Here is a 17,645-nt window from a genome sequence, read left to right as displayed (position 1 = left end):
GGGGCCTGTCCCCTTCGGGAGGCCTCCCACACCAGTCACAGCTGTTCTACCTTAACAAGAAATGCATTCCACGTCTCAACTTTTCTAATCTATAGAACAGTGATGTAAAAGATCTCACCGTCATTCTCAGCAAACTGACACGGAACAGACAATCAAACACCGCATGTTCTCACTCATAGGCGGGTGTTGAATAATGAGAACACATGGACACAGAGAGGGGAGCATCACACACTGGGGAATCTGGGGAGGAACTCGGGGAGGGAAAGCAGGGGGTGGGGAGTTGGGGAGGGATAACATGGGGAGAGATGCCAGCTATAGGTGATGGGGAGGAAGGCAGCAAACCACATTGCCATGTATGTTATGTACCTATGCAACAATCTTGCATGTTCTTCACATGTACTCCAAAACCTAAAACGCAATAAAATATATATTTTTTTAAAAAAAGATCTCATTAAACTCATATCAAAGTAGTTCCTGACTCTAAAGATAGCAAGGGAGGGAGCCAAACTTGCTGTCCCCAGACCAGATCATCCCCTGCAGCAGCCACTCTGAGCAACTGAGCTCCCTGGGAAGAAGGGTTCCCAGGGAGTCTTCTGGGCAGTCCCTCCAAACAGAGAGGAGACTTGAACCTCAGACTGCTACTTCAGAGCGCCCAAGGATCCCACACGTCTACTAGGTGCTTAGACTTGTAACAAGCTGATTTTTATGCTAACATATAAAAGAAACAACACTAGGTGGAAGTCTATGTATTTTCAGAGGTGCCAGGCAAAGCCTCAATCTGGTTTGCTGCATTCGTCATCGGTTTTGTTCTATCAAACCTCCCAAGCAAGAGAAGCTATGCATTTTGTCATACTTTTGACATTTCAATTGGGCATGGAGATGGAAAGCCCTCAGTGTGTTTGCCAAAGACAGAGATTTATTTCACAGATCTTAAGGGGCCATGAAGAAAGCACTCAATAACCCTTAAACATCCCACGCAGTATGAGATGAAGTCTACGGTGTGCCTTGGAGTTGAGTCTCTAGTGCTTACTCAGCTGAAATGATTTTAGCACCGTGAGTGCCAGAAATAACAAAGCATGTATCATCTTTTAAAAAATTCCCACTCTCCCCCGTCCTCCAGGTGAATAGCTACCAGAAGCTATGGACCCCATGCTCCAAAGCTGAGGCTGCTGCTTCTGGGAGCCCTGGTGTGTCTGAATGTGGAGTACTCCCATGCCAAGAAGAAGCAGTAACTCAGGTCATACTGGGTAGTCCTGGCCTGATGCCTAGGGCATCAGGAATGACAGAGAGTAACCGAGGATTGATGAACAAACAGAGCCAAGTGGGTCTCAGATAGGTTCAAGGCCATTACCGCAAATGGAACTTACGTTCTTCAAACCTCGATGACATCGCCTGGGAAATGGGGATCATGCTACTGTTAATAATAAATTGCCACATCACAGAGTTGTGTGATGATTGAGACACTACAAGTTTGATGTGTTTATAACTATAAATACCAGTGTATATGTGCTTAGTGCGTGCACAATGTTTTTAGATGCATAGTGCCCCTAAAACTTCTGACACAGTTCATGTTCTTGTTTGGGACCAAGCCACAGCACTTTCCAAGCAGAAAGAGTGGATCCAGCAGCTGCCACCCTCACCAGGCACACACAGCATCCTGGGCCTGCAGACTTAGCCCAGGTGTGCTCTGCAGACACACAGAGGCAGACTCACCAGCTGGTTCTTTCATCAGAATAAATAAACTCTTTCTGCTGTACCTTTGCTCTTGTTTTGGGTCATCATTAAACGGAAACAGAATAGAAACTATCCCTGCTTCTTTGTTGTTCCAGGTTGGGAGTGGTGATGACTCAGTTCAAGATGAAATTGAATCGATCTTATTTCCCTGTCCCAGATACTGTTGGAGTTTTGTTTTTTCCTCACCCCAAGTTGGGAAAGTTGCCTGAATGATTTGTGCCTGAGTGCTCTTATCTAGAGTGGAATGTAAAGTCGTAGCTATTTTAATTGGGAAAATAGATAATTTGTCTGAAGGGGAGTACCTAAGTTCCAGACTTGAATGCTATGTGCCCTTTTATGTTAACTTCTTTACCATGGGCGGAACCCTCAGGAATAAAGTCTCCCATTCCTCTCCTTCAAGACAGCTCCTGAAACCTCACTCTTTTCATAGGACCTTACCGACATATACTAAAGAAATAACTTTTGTAGCTTTCAGAGAAGCATAGAGATGAAAAAAGGGTGTATAGATACTGATGGTTAGAATTCAAGTGCATGAAATTCAGCTATGGCACCTTGCCAGAGAGGGACATAAATGCTTACCTGTATGGATGATATTAATGAGGAAGAAAGATACAGGCTGGGCATAGTGTTTCAGGCCTATAATCCCAGCACTTTGGGAGGCTGAGGCGGGAAGATCACTTGAGGCCAGGGGTTCATCAGCCTTGGCAGCATAATGAGACCCCATCTCTACAAAAAAAAATTTAAAAACTTAGCCAGTCATGGTGGCACGCACCTGTACTCTAGCTACTAGGGAGGCTGAAGTGGGAGGATCACTTGAGCCCAGGAGCTTGAGGCTGCAGTGAGCTATGATCATATCACTGCACTCCAGCCCGGGCTATAGAGCAAGACCCTGTCTCTTAAAAGAAAAAAAGAAGAAGAAGTTTCTGTCTTTAGGATGGCCTGTGCAGATGCAAGAAGAAATTGATGAAGTTTAAGAAAGCAAATAGTTAGGTGCTAGGATGACAGAGACGTCTCCAAACCTAAACCCGGACCTCTCCCTCTGTGTGGGCTGACCGCAAGCAGTGCTGAAGGGTGGGTGGACGGAGCTGCCAAGGCCTGGCCACCAGGCACAGAGTCTTCTGTGGGGGTATGGGAAGGCAAGGAGTCCAAAGGCAGTCAGTTTTGCCCATTAGAAGTTTATGAGTCAGGGTTCTTTAGAGCCCATAGGAGCACCCATGGACGCAGAGAGTTAGCATGGGAATTGGCGCATGTGGCTATGAAGGCTGAGAAGCCCCCAGACCTGCAACAGTAATCCAGAGACCTAGGAGAGCCACCAGGGCTGCAGTTGGAAGGCTGGCTGGCTTGGGAGACAGGAAGATCTTGAGTTTTGTCTGAGTTTGGAGGCAGGAAAAGCCAATGCCCCAGGATAAAGACTGTGAGCAGAAGGTCTCTCTCACTGGTGGCTGGTGGGAGGGTCAGGCTTTCTGTTCTTTCCAGGACTTTAACCGATTGGATGGAGCCACCCACATTGTCAATCTGCTTTACTCGGTCCATCAATTTAAATGCTAGTGGCATCTGAAACCACCCTCATAGAAACTCCCAGAATAACGGTCGACCAAATATCTGGCCATTGACACATAAAATCAACTATCACTGAGGCCAAAACACAAAACGAGCTGTTAGAATGACCAAGCTACACTGAGGTAAGTGTGAATAGTTCTGAGCAGACAGTAGAGACAGAGCCTCAAGCCAGCAGGCCCAGCTGGAGGAGCGGTGAGAGAGCCCTGGTGCCCAGCCCGTGAAGGTGTGTGAGCATTCACACAGGTTAGTGTATTCCTTCCATCCACATGGGAATCCCTCCACCCCGCCCACATCCCTTGCTAGAGGAACGCCACCAGGCTGTCTTCTCTCCCTGTCACAGGAGCTTCTCGGGCTGACATGTGATAAGAGCCTCACTTTTCCCCTCTGCTTGTACCTGGATGGAGGCATTTGGGATCTAGGACTCCAGGAGAGTTGAGGTTGCTCTGTCCCTTGGAGGGACAGATGCCCTGCATAATCCCAGGTTTCCAGCAGGACCTGCCTGGAACTAAAAATCAGAACAGAGAGCCTCCTACAAATGTCCTTAGCCTCAAAACATGTTTTGATTTAAAATATAACAATAATAACAGGGCCCTGGGAGAATATTATAAGAATGTGATCCAACTGAGAAAGGGGTGAATATCAAGAGTTTCCAAAATCAAGGAGTGCCCTATGGGACACTGAGTGAAATGTGTGCTCCCATTCAGCTTCTCTATTTTCCTTTTTCAATATGAATTCCCTAAAATACACATTAAAATGTAGCAGGAATAAGTATTTGTCACACAAAAAATCAATTGCCAAAAGCATCATGTTGGATATGGCATAAGGTCACAACAGTTTAGGGGCTTTGAAAGCAACCTAAATTCTTAGGAAATGGGCTGTGTTTGCTCTAAGGATGTCACTGAGAGCTACATCATGTAGTGTCCTCTATCAGGACCTGTGAGGAATATCTCTCTTAGATCTCAGTACCCCAAATAGCTATGCTTGTCCTGAGCTACTGGCTTGTGCTTTCTTTATGACATGCAAATGATGTCACCTCCTTTCCATTTGTTGCTAGGAAACCCAGCCACATGCGTGGCTCACCTACAACAGGGTTACAGGACATCCTAGAATGCATTTTATGGCCAGTATAAACTTTTGTATTTCTGTAGTTTCCCTATTCATACTATCCTTTTGCTAGTTTCATCAGTTAATATCTTTACATATGGCATCATATTTTGAAAAGGCACCTTAAATCCTTTTAGGAATGAGGACAAGAAATAAATTGTTGAATAAAGAATACAAATAATGGTTTGTATTTACAAAACAAACAAAAGGGGACCTAAGAATGTGTCTGCACAATATGAGTTCATGGCAGGGGAAGTTTCTAACAACACCGTCAGATCCCTGTCTGGAAGGTTCCAGCCCATTCCAGATGCAACATTTTAGGAGTGATGACCACCAACCTCAGACACATCAAAAGAAGAAAAGATGGGAAAAGAGTCTGGGAGGTTTGAGAAAGCACTGAAGAAACGTGGTTAACTTGGAAAAGCACAGACTTGGAAGAACATTCTAGAAGTCTTTGGGTTTTTGAAGACCAATCATATGGGGGAAAAGATTCACTTATTCTAGTGCAATTCAGACAACAGAACTAGAATCACAGACTGACAGCTAAAGACTGGGTATATATCCAAAGGATTATAAATCATTCTACTATAAGGACACATGCACACGAATGTTCATTGCAGCACTGTTTGCAATAGCAAAGACCTGGAACCAACCCAAATGCCCATCGATGATAGACTGGACAGGGAAAATGTGGTACACATACACCATGGAATATTACACAGCCATCAAAAATGATGAGTTCGTGTCTTTTGTAGGGACATGGATGAACCTGGAAACCATCATTCTCAGCAAACTGACACAAGAGCAGAAAATCAAACACCGCATGTTCTCACTCATAGGCGGGTGTTGAACAATGAGAACACATGGACACAGGGAGGGGAGCATCACACACTGGGGTCTGTTGGGGGGAAATGGGGGAGGGATGGGGGGTGGGGAGGTGGGGAGAGATAGCATGGGGAGAAATGCCAGATATAGGTGAAGGGGAGGAAGGCAGCAAATCACACTGCCATGTGTGTACCTATGCAACAATCTTGCATGTTCTTCACATGTACCCCCAAACCTAAAAAAAAAGACTGGCACAGGTTTGATATTAACGTGGAGAGAAGTTCCATCCACAATGTCTGTAGAACAAAGGTACAGGCTTGACGGGGAGATGGGGGTATATGGATTGCATCCCGGGGCAGACCCTCAGTGCCAGGTGATCAGGGTAGACTTTCACAAAATTCTCTTTCCAGCATGTCTTCATGCCAAAGGAGCAGGGTGATGCCCCCAAAATCTTGGCATTTGAGGTGTCCCTTATTCACAGTTAACTGTCCACTATTCAATGTATCTCTTTCTAAAGGAAAGGTTTACCCAGGAGGAAAGGCCAGCTTTACTAAGTAAAGCACCATTGTGAGAACCAGACCTTCCCAGGCCGGGTGATGGATGTGCGTTTGGCTGGTTGTGCCTGCTGTGGTGCAGGCTCGGCTTCTCCACACCACCAGGAGAAGAAAGGAAAACACGTCCCTCCACGCCACATTGCAGATCAAGACAAAGTTCACTTCTAATTGCAGCAAGACCGACCTGGTGCAGGATGGGCTGGGGTAATCAGCGAAAACAAACCAAGCAGCGACTCTGGCAGCACACTGGTGAAGAAACAGAGAGGAAATGAAGCCAGCAAGGGCGCCCATGTGTTTATTTCAGAGTCAACAGAGCATAGGCCTAACCGGACAGAGCTTCTGATTTATAAAGTATTTTTATTATATTACCTATTTTATATTATATTGGTGGCTCTGCTCTTTGAGCCAGAAAAATAAACAGCAGCCCCGCAAGAGCCTTTGGTCTAGAGAGAAGAATATAAACACTACCTTCCTGCTCTGAATGGAGATTCCGGCCAAACGTTGTTTCAGGGCTTTTGGGCTTCTGAGATTGGCCTTTGTGTTTAGGAAGGCGAGGTTCACACGAAATATAAACGGTCCTATTCTCTAAGTTTTGAAAAGGCAAAGAGCTTAAGGTTTATTTGATAAAACCAATGGAAATGCACCATTGCCTCCTGCTATAGGAAATGTGTGTTTCCTATTTTGTCTGTGCAAGGGCTAAATAGCCCTAGCCCCACATTGGCACAGCCAATTCCACAAGTGGGCAGGATTCTATTGGCCAATATGATCCTGAGCCTCCCCACCCTTTGCCCTTCTTTGAGGAGCTGGAGCCTGACAGATGTGCTGGGGAGGCAGGTCTGCCTCCCCTAATGCACGTGTGTTTTCTTTTCTCAAAGAAATCATTCTTCCACTAGAGCAGATGCCATTTCCAACAGAGAGCTCACCGGGGGCCTTTCTGCCTCCTGCAGGCTGAGCTGGGTCATTGTTTACAGTGAGTTAGTAAGGCTTTATGCTCGTGTTATCAGCTTCCCATGTGCCCCTCCCTCGGTGTGTACCTGGAAGCATTCCTGCCTGCTCTCCAGCATGGGCACCCTAGTGATGAGGAGAGGCACACGGGGACCCTATGGCAAAGATGAAGTAGCAAGGAGTTCCATCTGTAACTCTCCCCACAGGGACATATGCACACACAGGCACATGCTCTCTACTCTTCAGACTCATCTATGAACAAAGTACTATTTATCTTCCAGGAAACGAAAGCTCAAAGTCAGAATGTCTGCAGCCGTGTATGGAGTGAGTGCATTTCACACTCAACAGTCCTTTCAGTCTGGAACCAAGGATTTCACTGCGTTTTCATAGTGCCGTGCTGGTCCCAAACGTGTTCCCTGTAAAAGCTTGTGAATGATGAAGAACAAACAAGTGAATTAAGGAAGGCCTCATGGATACAACTGGATCACGATCCAGCTCGTATTGAAACCAAAGCATGTACCAAACTAACCAAGCCCCAGTTCCCATCCCTGGATTTAGGTCACAGTGAGGCTTGCCCTTTGTTTTATGCCAGAATCATAAATGAGGATTCCTGTAGAGAGGAGAATTTACAGGATCAGCATTGCCACTGAGATAAAGTGTAGAGCAGTGGGTTTCTCAGAGGCTACAGAGCTGCAGATGCAGAAACCTACGGACATTTTCCGTACCCCTCAGAGAAATGGTCTGGCTGACCTCAATCCTCCCCAGTATCTTTCTAATTGTAGTGGGAAATGAACCATCTTAACCTTTTACAGTGTACAGTTCTGTGGCATTAAATACATTCACACTGCTGTGCGACCATCACCACCATCCATTTCCAGAACTCCTTTCATTTTGCAAAATGGAAACTATCCACATTAAATAAAAGCTCCCCCTTCCTCCTCCCGCAGTCCCTGGAAACACCATTCTTTTTGCTTATGAATTTGACTGTCCTAGAAACCTCACAGAAGTGGAATCCCATGGCACTTGTCCTGCTGTGATGGCCTTATTTCACTGCACATGATGCCCTCCAGGTCCACCCATGTGGTGTGAATCTGCCATCTTTTTCATGCAGGATGGAATCAGAACCTCATGCACACCCCAAGAGGAGCCACCGTCACCCCAGGACCTCCGTTCCTCCCAGCAACCTGGTCCTCATACTGGAAGGAAGCCCAATTCACTTTTTTTGGATGGCTCAATGGGGCCTCATTACACTGTAAGCTAAACTATGCTTATAAAAATGGGATTTTGCTATATAACTATGGAAAGTACAAGCTTAAGCAAATAGGCATTTCCCCGCTCATGTTAGAAGGTCAAGTTGGTTAAAAGAAATAAGGCCATGTGGATCAGCTGGTGGCCCAATTAGAAAGCTCAGAGACAGTCCAAGCCCTTGTTTTCTTTCTCCCAAATGAGGAAACGTGGCAGCTGGAGCTGTGTGTAGCCCCAGGGCCTGGGAACAACACTCAGGCCATCTGGATTCGCCACTAAGGGAAGGTTCAGCCTTTTAGTCGCTGAAGCTGCAGGATTGGGGAGATTCGCAGAGGAAATGTGTGTTTCTGTCGTCCTGGACCCCTCCATCGCCCACCCAGCCACTTGGGGCCCAGATAGGAATGACGGTCAGCGGGGCACATTTCCTTCTAACTACATTCCTGTGCATGCTCTATTTGTCTTTTTCTTCTTTGCTGGGGAGTCTTTAGATTTCTGCTAGCTGAGGTGGCAAAAACTCACCGTTACTCTGCTGCTCTTGCTGAGCAGCTGACCAAGGGCAGCATTGCTGAGCACAGACAGACAGGTAGACAAGCACGTAGAGGAAAGTCCATCCAACCCCAGCCCCCTCTGGGCCTCAAGTGGCCTTTCCAGCCCCGGAACTTTGAGAGTGACCACGTTTAAACACCGGGGCAGCAAGTTCTGGTGCAACGGCCTGACCTGACGTAGTCCCCGGCTCCTCTTTGAGACATCCCCAGGGGACAGGCAACTAGTGCCCAGGCCTCTAAGATCCAGGGCCCTGCTGTCCCCCTTGTTTAAGCTTTGAGTGAGAGGATGACATGAGCAAATGCCAGAGGGAAAAGTGAGGCAGAAAAGACCCTCCTGCCTGTGCCCAGGGAGAGATCGGGAGGAGGATCGCCGCCCAGGCCCTCTTAGCCTGAGGCTTTGTCTACTGAACAAGCTGGGCCTCCCTTGCTCCCCTCAATCAAACTCACAAATCAAATCATGCTGAACTAATATCCCCTAATAGCCAACAATCCATCAACAAAAGTTAGGTTTTTGCTTGAACAATCTTCCCCCCAAGGGAGTGGGTGTGTTTAAAAGTACTTCATAAATTATCTAAGAGGAAATATGAGTGTTTCTAGTTGTTGGAAGAGTCTTATCAAGACAGGAGAGCATGCCCAGCATCTCTGTGTGCCTGTGTGTGTACTTACAGACGCTTCCTCAGGCCTGTCCTACTGGTCAGCATTTCAGGGGAAACCTGACCTTCCCCTTGTCCCTTCCCATCTCCTCCTCCCCACACTGAAATCTCACTAGGCAAGTTTGCGGAATCCTTTTTCTATGATTGTTTTCTTGATAAACAGTCCATGTATAGTGTTTGAATGTTTCATGGTTTCACTGCTTCAGAGTTTCTGGGAAAACAATGTCATAGGGGTTCCTGAAAAATGAAGCTAGAAATAATTGTGGAATGAATAAGGAGTCGGCTTTATTCTTACTCCCTGAATTCCAGGAAAGCGGGGATGTGGCACAGCCCTGTGTGGAGCGGGTGCCTGGCAACCGGCCCAGCACACAATGGGCCTGCAAATGTGCTCGGCTCCCTGGATGAGAGAGGATGATGGGAGCCCACCACCCAGGCCCTGCAAAGGGTGTGCTCAGCCTTGGGCAGCCAGCAAGATAGACGCGGACTCCCCTGCTTCTTTCACCCAGAATCAGGGCTCAAACAAGATCCGAGCAGGAGGGCCAAACTGAAAGCCAGGTTTTTGTCAGAAGGTTTGCCACATCAGCCCCAGAGAGTTTTGCTCTTCTCTGCAGAGCAGATCCTGGGCCCGGGCAGGGGAAGCCGCAGAGAGAAGCCCTGGGATGCTCTGAGAGGGCATCTCAGAGCCTGAGAGGCAAGAGCCCTGGCCTGAGTCCCCACCTGTGCCTGTCTCTAACAAGATGCCTCATTGGCACCTGGGTCCTCTTGTTTGACCCAGTGCCCTCACCCGACCAACAAGGTGAATAACTGCTCTGAGTCATGGAAAGAATATGTCAACAGTGAACTCCCTGAGGACTGGGTAGGGAGATGGACAAGGCTGAATCTGGGGCTCCCTGGGCTGAGCTTTCCCTGGGAGTCAGGCACACTGAAGTCATGGGAGTAGACGGCTCACCTAACACAGACCAAGGTATCCTTTCCTTGGCCACACTGAAGGCCCCAAAATGTGGGCCCACCTCTTCATTGGCGTGTGCTTCCTTTATTTGTATCTTTGAAGACCCACCTGGTGCATGGGGGAGGCTGGAGTGCAGATTTGGGCCCGAGCCATGCCAGGAACAGAAGACAGCCTCAGAGCAGAAACTGCTAGGAGGTGGCATCACACCAGTGAACAGGGGAGATTCCTATCTGTGCATTCCGAAGTGGGGGCACAGGAGAAATGCAGCCACAAGTGTCCATGTGGGGCTGAGCCCTGCTGGGACCAAAGAGGGACAGGGTGGGGATTGAAGATATCACCTCCAAATAGGGTCTTCCAAATCCCCAAAGCTGTCGCTGAAACTTCTCTGCACCCCTAAACTGTTGCCTAGTATTTCAGCTTTTCCCCTTATCTTTAGGGGTCTGACAGGAGGAAGGAAGAAATACTGGGAACCAGGTTTGCTTAATAGGTCTGGAATTCTTGTCCCTGCACCCACATCATTGGAGGAGTCACCAAGCCACAACACAGTGAACCCACAAGAGCAAGAACTGGGTCTGTCCTATCCACTGCTACTCTTCTAAAGCCCCCGGCAGCACCTGGCACAGAACTGACGTGCAGTGAATGTTTGCTGACTGAATGAATGGGCACTACATCTACTCCTCTGGTCTCACAGCAGGCAGCAGACACTGACGTAGCCAGCCCTGCCCAAACCTTTCCAGATGAAGCTGGAATCTGACAAGTAATGTCTTTCTACCTTCACCCATCAGGGAAAGCAGGAGATTTCAGCTTTTTCTCTGGGTTTCTACTGACACTCTGCTTAGTATCCCAGCTTTAGCACCGGACTATGGTGGGGATGGTGCCCTGTGGGATCTGGGAACCTTGACTCTGTGGAGTTTGGGCCCGGACAGACTAATAACATCACAGATTGGCCTGTGTTTCTCAGCCAAGGGGAACCGCCAGAAAAAGTACTCTTTCACACACATTCACTTCAGCTCTTATGTAGTCATCCTAGCCTTGCTTTTGGAGAATAAACAAAGGATCCAGAACCTCTGTCCCTGGCTCTCAGGAGCTCAGTGTAAAGATGGATAATAGTTCAAGACCCTTGATCCAGAGTATGGAAAGGTATGTTCCCTGGGGGCTGGCTGCTCCTGTGTGCTTCAACTTAATATTCACCACATTCTGTGCACACAGCACACAATGTCTGCTTTATATATGCGTGGTCTGAGGTTCAGAATAATTGGTAACTTGACCTACCTGGAATCAGTGTCAAGATTTGAGTCTTTTTGCCTTGCTTTGAAATTACAATGTCACAATTCTTCAAATCTCATTTCTGAAACAAATATTCACTGGTTTCAGTCTGAACACAGCCCCCAAATGTCCCAATCATCCAAAAAGCCTCAGCACATCCATTGCCTTTACCAGTGACTTTTCTATAGGAAAAGGTGATAGACAGCATCAGAAGATAAATGTTTGATTTCTCAATTCTGAATTTTACTGTTTCTGTGATCTTGGGATAGTCCTTTTATCTCTCTATACTTTATGACCTCACTTCTTTGTTTGTTCACTTTTTGGTTTTTGTTTTGAGAGACAGTCTCACTCTGTTGCCCAGGCTAGAGTGCAGTGGCGCAATCATGGCTTACTGAAGCGTCGAACTCCTGCACTCAAGCAATCCTCTCATCCCAGCCGCCAGAGTTACCTCACTTTTTATGCAATGTGTGCCTTCTCATCCCCACCCCAAATATCTCCACCTAAAAAATCAGGTCACAGAAGTTAAATGATATATTGAGGCATAGGTAAATTCATGTTTCACATCCTGGCCTTAACAACTCCAAGCCCATGCTCCCATCACAACACCAGTGCTTGTTGATTTCTCAGTAAGGAGGTGCTGTTCCTTTTAAAATAGAGTTATTCTCTTTGTTTTTTTAGTTTAGGGAGTTTTCTTCCAGTTCACTGATGTTTTCTTTTTTAGTGTATATAGCCTTGTCTTAAATCTATCTATTGAACTTTTCACTTCAAATATAATAATGTTTTAGTCTTAGAATATCTGTTTGGGTTACTTTCTAGTTTTCATGTCTCTGATCCTGTTCCCCTTCTGCTCAACTATTCTGCTTATTTTTTCATTGAAATCTTTCAGTACATTTATATTAGCTGGTTTTTTTTGTTTGTTTGTTTGTTTGTTTTTTGTGTGTTTTTTTTTTTTTTTTGAGACAGAGTGTCGCTCTTGTTACCCAGGCTGGAGTGCAATGGCACGATCTCGGCTCACCGCAACCTCCGCCTCCTGGGTTCAAGCAATTCTCCTGCCTCAGCCTCCTGAGTAGCTGGGACTACAGGCACACACCACCATGCCCAGCTAATTTTTTGTATTTTTAGTAAAGACGGGGTTTCACCACGTTGACCAGGATGGTCTCGATCTCTCGACCTCGTGATCCACCCGCCTCGGCCTCCCAAAGTGCTGGGATTACAGGCTTGAGCCACCGCGCCCGGCCTATATTAGCTGTTTTAAAGTCCATGCCTGCTAATTGAAAAATTTGTCTCATATTTGAGTCTGTTTATATTGACTTTTCCTCCTTCTTCTCATGCCTAGTAATTTTCAATCATATATTATTTTTAGTGTGTGTGTCTTTAATAAGCATATTTTATTTAAATAAATCCTCCAGTAGGAAATGGAGAATTTGCTGCCTTTACTTAGAAGGCTAGGTAAATAGCTATCTGTCAAATTTATATATACAACTCACCAATATTCCCTTATTGGAAATATCAGTATTTCCACATCACATCACAGTTCCCAAAAAGGACTTTAAAGTCTCAAAATTTTGTTTCTCCTTTGGCTTGCTTCTTTCTCGATTTTACCCCCCAGGCTTTATTAATGGTTTGCTTCATATCATCATCTCCATTCTTTAGAACATTCATCATTCCCTCACTAGGATCTGTTTCAGTGCCATAGGAGAGCTTCTCTTTTTCTTTGCACTCTTTTTCAACCTGAGTCAGGTAATCCCACCTTGTGTTTTCCACTTTCTTTCTGCATAAGATAAGAACTGTATCAATCTTGACTTTTTGGAACTGCCTTCCACAGAGATGGTTTCAAGAGATTGTTCACAATCATGGAGTAACTCTTCCCATTTAGATTCCTTACCAAAAGATCAAATGACCTCTCTGTGAAATGCACCTGCACATTCTCAGTGGGAACTTGATGAACTCCAGTTAAGGTAATGTAGATTTTCACAAACTTATCTGACTGATCCCATCCATAATTACTAATTTTCACTGTATAGCCTGTTGTAATGGGAGCAACCACAGCAGCTGGCTTTTCATTGTCAGGAAGTTCTGCTTTCTTCTGTGATTTCTGTTGCATCTTGTTCTTGATTTCTGTCTCAATCTTGGATTTTTCAGCTATAAGGGCATCACATATTGTTTTCGTAGTAGCCTTTTCCAGCAATGCCTTTACCTCTTCTAGATCTTTCTGTAGCGAGCTTTGGCATCCAAGTCGGAAGTTGACTACAGAGTCACTTGCTTCCGTCCGCTCTAGGACAGCAGATCCGCCAGGCAGCCATGTGGTGTAAGGCCAGTCTCTCAGCCTCCACGAGAAAAAGGGGGAGAAGGAGTAGCCTGGTTACATTCCATTTTCAATCGTATGTTAGTTACACTGTTGAGAAATGAATTTCATTTTCTTCCTTCAAAAGGTATCAATTTTTGTTGTGACCAGCAGTTTATTTACTGGTGGATAAGCATCAGTGTGACAAGGAATGATCTCAGCTTTGTTAAAGCACATCTAGAGTAGCCCTTAGTCCAGGGTTAACAGAGCCCTACTCTGAGGCATTGCCCATTTGGGATCTCATTCAGTGAGCTCATTCTGATCTTGTTGGTTCGAACTCCAGCATCTCTCAGAACTACATGACCTCAGAAGCCTCCTTCTGACTCAGAGCCCTAGTAGCTGCAGCTCTCAGTCCTGCCTTGTGCACATGAAGTATAGTGCTCAGCCAAAGGCTCAAGAGATCTCAAATATTTTTGGTGCCCCCCCTTTTTTTTAACTGATTCCCCATAGTTTTCAGTTTTAATTTTTTTAATTATTGAAAAGTTATATATGCTATGGTATATGTCATGGTGTTTTGAAATACGTGTACATTGTGGAATGGCTACTGGTTCCCTTTTCTAAGTAGCTCCATGGCAGTGGCTAGGTGCCCCACACCCTCATGGCCCTGAACATCTAGCTGCTTTACTGATGAGTGAGACTGCAGCTCTTTACGGAACTCTGCTTCCTCATGTCACAGTGTGAAAAGTGACTCCATGCAGAAACCAGAGAGAACACAAAGTTCACTTCATGTTCTCATCTCTCAAAAATCGTAGCCAGCTATTTATCATAATCATTGTCATTACTCTTAAAATAACTATTGGTGTTTGTTTTCTCCCTGAGTTCTTTGAGCCTCCCAGGCTGCCATTCAGAATCCTTGCAGCCATATCTTTTTGAAGTCTATATCAGTGACATGGAAACAAAACACTCAAATACCATCAGCGCCCACCTGGTTCCTGTGGAGATGGGGCCTCTGCAGGTTCAGATCAGACAAAAATTACCATCTCTCCTACCACCTGGAAATCCATGATTTAGTGATGCACAGGCTCCTCTGAAGCTGGATACTCTCATAATGATCCTTGTTTTCATAACAAAATTTCACCAGTGGAATCCACTGCACATGAAGCACAGAAATGCACTTATCTCTGTGTTTAAGCTTCACATAGGGGCCAAATGTGAAGGAATCTCAAGGCAATTCACTTGGATCTGAAATATATTTGCTTCTGGCTTACTGAGTCTTTGAGGTTTTACTTTTCTTGAGGAAGAACAAAAGAATGTTATTCTAATATCTCTCAGGACAATACAATCACACATCAGCTCTAGGATCTGTTGGTTACCTTGGCAAGCTTCTGATACTTCCTTTGGAACCTCCATGACTGAATTTGGAATGGACAAATTGAGATCCACGTTTGAATCAATGAATAACTCAATGAAGGCATGGCAGAATTAAAATGGAATCAATCCAGGTGGTGTGATAAATGAAAAGAGACTTGAACTAAGTATGCGAGCTATGCTTATAAAATTCTACTTTGTATTGCTTTATTTTTATTTTCCCTAATGTGTGTTTATCATTTATACTTTACTTAAAATAAAACTTATTATTATATTATTTAACCTCTTATCCATTTCCGACCTCATAGAATTTCGTAGTTTGGGATAAGATTTTAACAAAACTATGCCTGTCACAGTTGTCACAACTTTTATTTCAATTTTAACTGTTAGTGTTTGTAGAATATAATTTTAAATTTTATTATATTTTTAAGTTTGTTGAACTTATTTATTTTTTTCTATTGCTTTAATCCTTGGAAAATTCTCATTTCCATAGTCTTTGTATTAAATGTATTTTCTAACTTTAGCAATTTTAGGGGTTTTTTTAATTATTTTATCTATTTTGACTTTGTTTTACAGTATAATACTAAGCATAAATCTGTTAATTTTTTCATGTTGCTACAAATTACCCCCAACATATTTTTAATGTCTATCCTGCATTGTTTATAATATTGTTTTACATATTACATTTGTATCTATAGAAAGTCAATTTTCTGGGTTCCTTATCTGTTTTATGGTATATACCAAATTTCTTAAAAATTAAAAAAAAAATTTAGTTTCTTAAAATTCTACTGTCAGTTGTATTTGGTCAAACATTCATATGTCATTTTAATTTCAGAATGTTATCAAAATCAAATTTATTTCTCAGATTTCTTTTAGTATAATTTTATTAACCACAAGCAATATACCACCATGTCTGACCTAGTTAATGTGAGTAAATATTTATGTTCAAAGATAGGTATAATAGTGTTATTTTTAATGAGATAAAATTTACCTAAATATAAAATAGCAGTGCAACAAACTATACTGCAAGGTTAATCATTAAAGCATCATTTAAATATTCTAGAATAACATGTAACTGCATGGGTGCATGGGCAAAGTTCTCATTGTGAGCATAAGTGAAAATAACAGAATGCATCGTTCTTTATATATAATTATCCCAGTTGTAAAGTATGTGTTTATACTCATCCTCTCATTTAACAGCTATTTATGAAACTTCTGCTATGGACCAAAAACTATTTAGAGGGTTGAAGTTACAGCAGTTAACAAAGAATGCAGAAGCCCCTTCCCTCACAGGACACTCTCATGGGATGTCACAGTGTGGGGACAGCCCGTGGTACCTTAGAACTGGCTCAAACGGGTTTGCAAGGCCAAATTGTGAAATTCTCAGGGATTTTGCAAGCCAGTTGTTGAACATAGCCATTCTTGCAAATTAGCCCTGGTGGGAATGTTTACACCACTGGCAAGCACTACCCATCAGGGTGTCCCCACCCGACCCTGCTGTGAACAGCCAGCGGTAAAGCATTCATCAGAACATGATTGGAGGAGTCAAACAAAGAGATAAGTAAGTTATCTCTATTCAAAAGTGTTTGTGAGTGTGTGTGTGTTTACATACATTTTTTAGTAGTAATGTGAGCTAAAGAGAAAATTAAAGCAGTGAAGAGGAATAAGGCATAGTCAATGTTGAAAGTAGAACAGAGTTTCCAGTAAGGTAACCAGGGAAGAGCTCACCGAGAAGGTACCTTTTAAGTCAGTCCCTGAAGGGACTGATGACAGAGGCACAAGTGTGCATGGACGTGTGTGAACCCTGTGGGCAGGGGCTCCAAAGAAGAGTGTAGAGAAGGGCTTACCCACTGGCCCACCAGACAAATCTCCCATCCCCTTAGGGAAGGGTGAGTGAGGTGTAGACCGTAGAATGGGAGCTACCTAGTCACCCCAAGAATGCAGCATTTCATGAGCAGGCAGAGGTGTAGGGACTGGAGAAAATGTGGTTTCTTCCACAACTGAGGAGAGTTATTCAGGAGAAGAGTGTTTCCTGAAGCAGAAGGTTAACAGTCTAGATGCCTCCCTGAGTGGGAGCTATAAGAACATCAGGTCCTAACGGAATGGCATATGAATTGGAGATTACCAGAAAATGGGGTGAGACCTAGAAGGCAGAGCAGAGACGCAGCAGGATAACAGCATCCCCAGATGTCATTTCATCCCAGGAGACCCAGGCATCAGGTTTGGAGCAGCAGAAAATACAGACACCCTCAGCTAGTCAGTGGCAGGGCAGGAAGAATTTCTAGTAATTCAGAGCCTGGGAAGATTTGAGTTCATGTGAACGAGAGCTAGAGGTGGCAAGGGGTCTGCCCAGCCTCCTTCAGAGTTTCTAGATGAGCAATGACGCCAACAAACCCAGTGCTCCATGTCACCTTTGTCATAGCACTACAGGGATACCTTGTTTTATTGTACTTTGCTATAGTGTTTTTACACATTAAAGGTTTGTAGCAATCCCTTATCAGACAAGTCTATGGTCACCATTTTTTCAACAGCATGTGCTCACTTCCTGTCTCTGTATCACATTTTGGTAATTCTCACAATATTTCAAGCTTTAATTACCATTTTAATATCTGT

At 44.5% G+C, this 17,645-nt stretch overlaps 1 pseudogene; it reads right to left on the bottom strand.

The window, feature by feature from the left end:
• Window positions 1-12,937: 12,937 nt before the first annotated feature.
• Window positions 12,938-13,524, bottom strand: LOC101032748 (calcyclin-binding protein pseudogene; annotated as a pseudogene).
• Between the last annotated feature and the right edge of the window lie 4,121 nt (window positions 13,525-17,645).

This window comes from Saimiri boliviensis, chromosome 12 (genome assembly GCF_048565385.1).
Source record: "Saimiri boliviensis isolate mSaiBol1 chromosome 12, mSaiBol1.pri, whole genome shotgun sequence".
NCBI classification, from domain to species: domain Eukaryota; kingdom Metazoa; phylum Chordata; class Mammalia; order Primates; family Cebidae; genus Saimiri; species Saimiri boliviensis.
The sequence above is the reverse complement of the archived record's forward strand: the minus strand, read 5'-3'. Positions and strand labels throughout refer to the sequence as shown.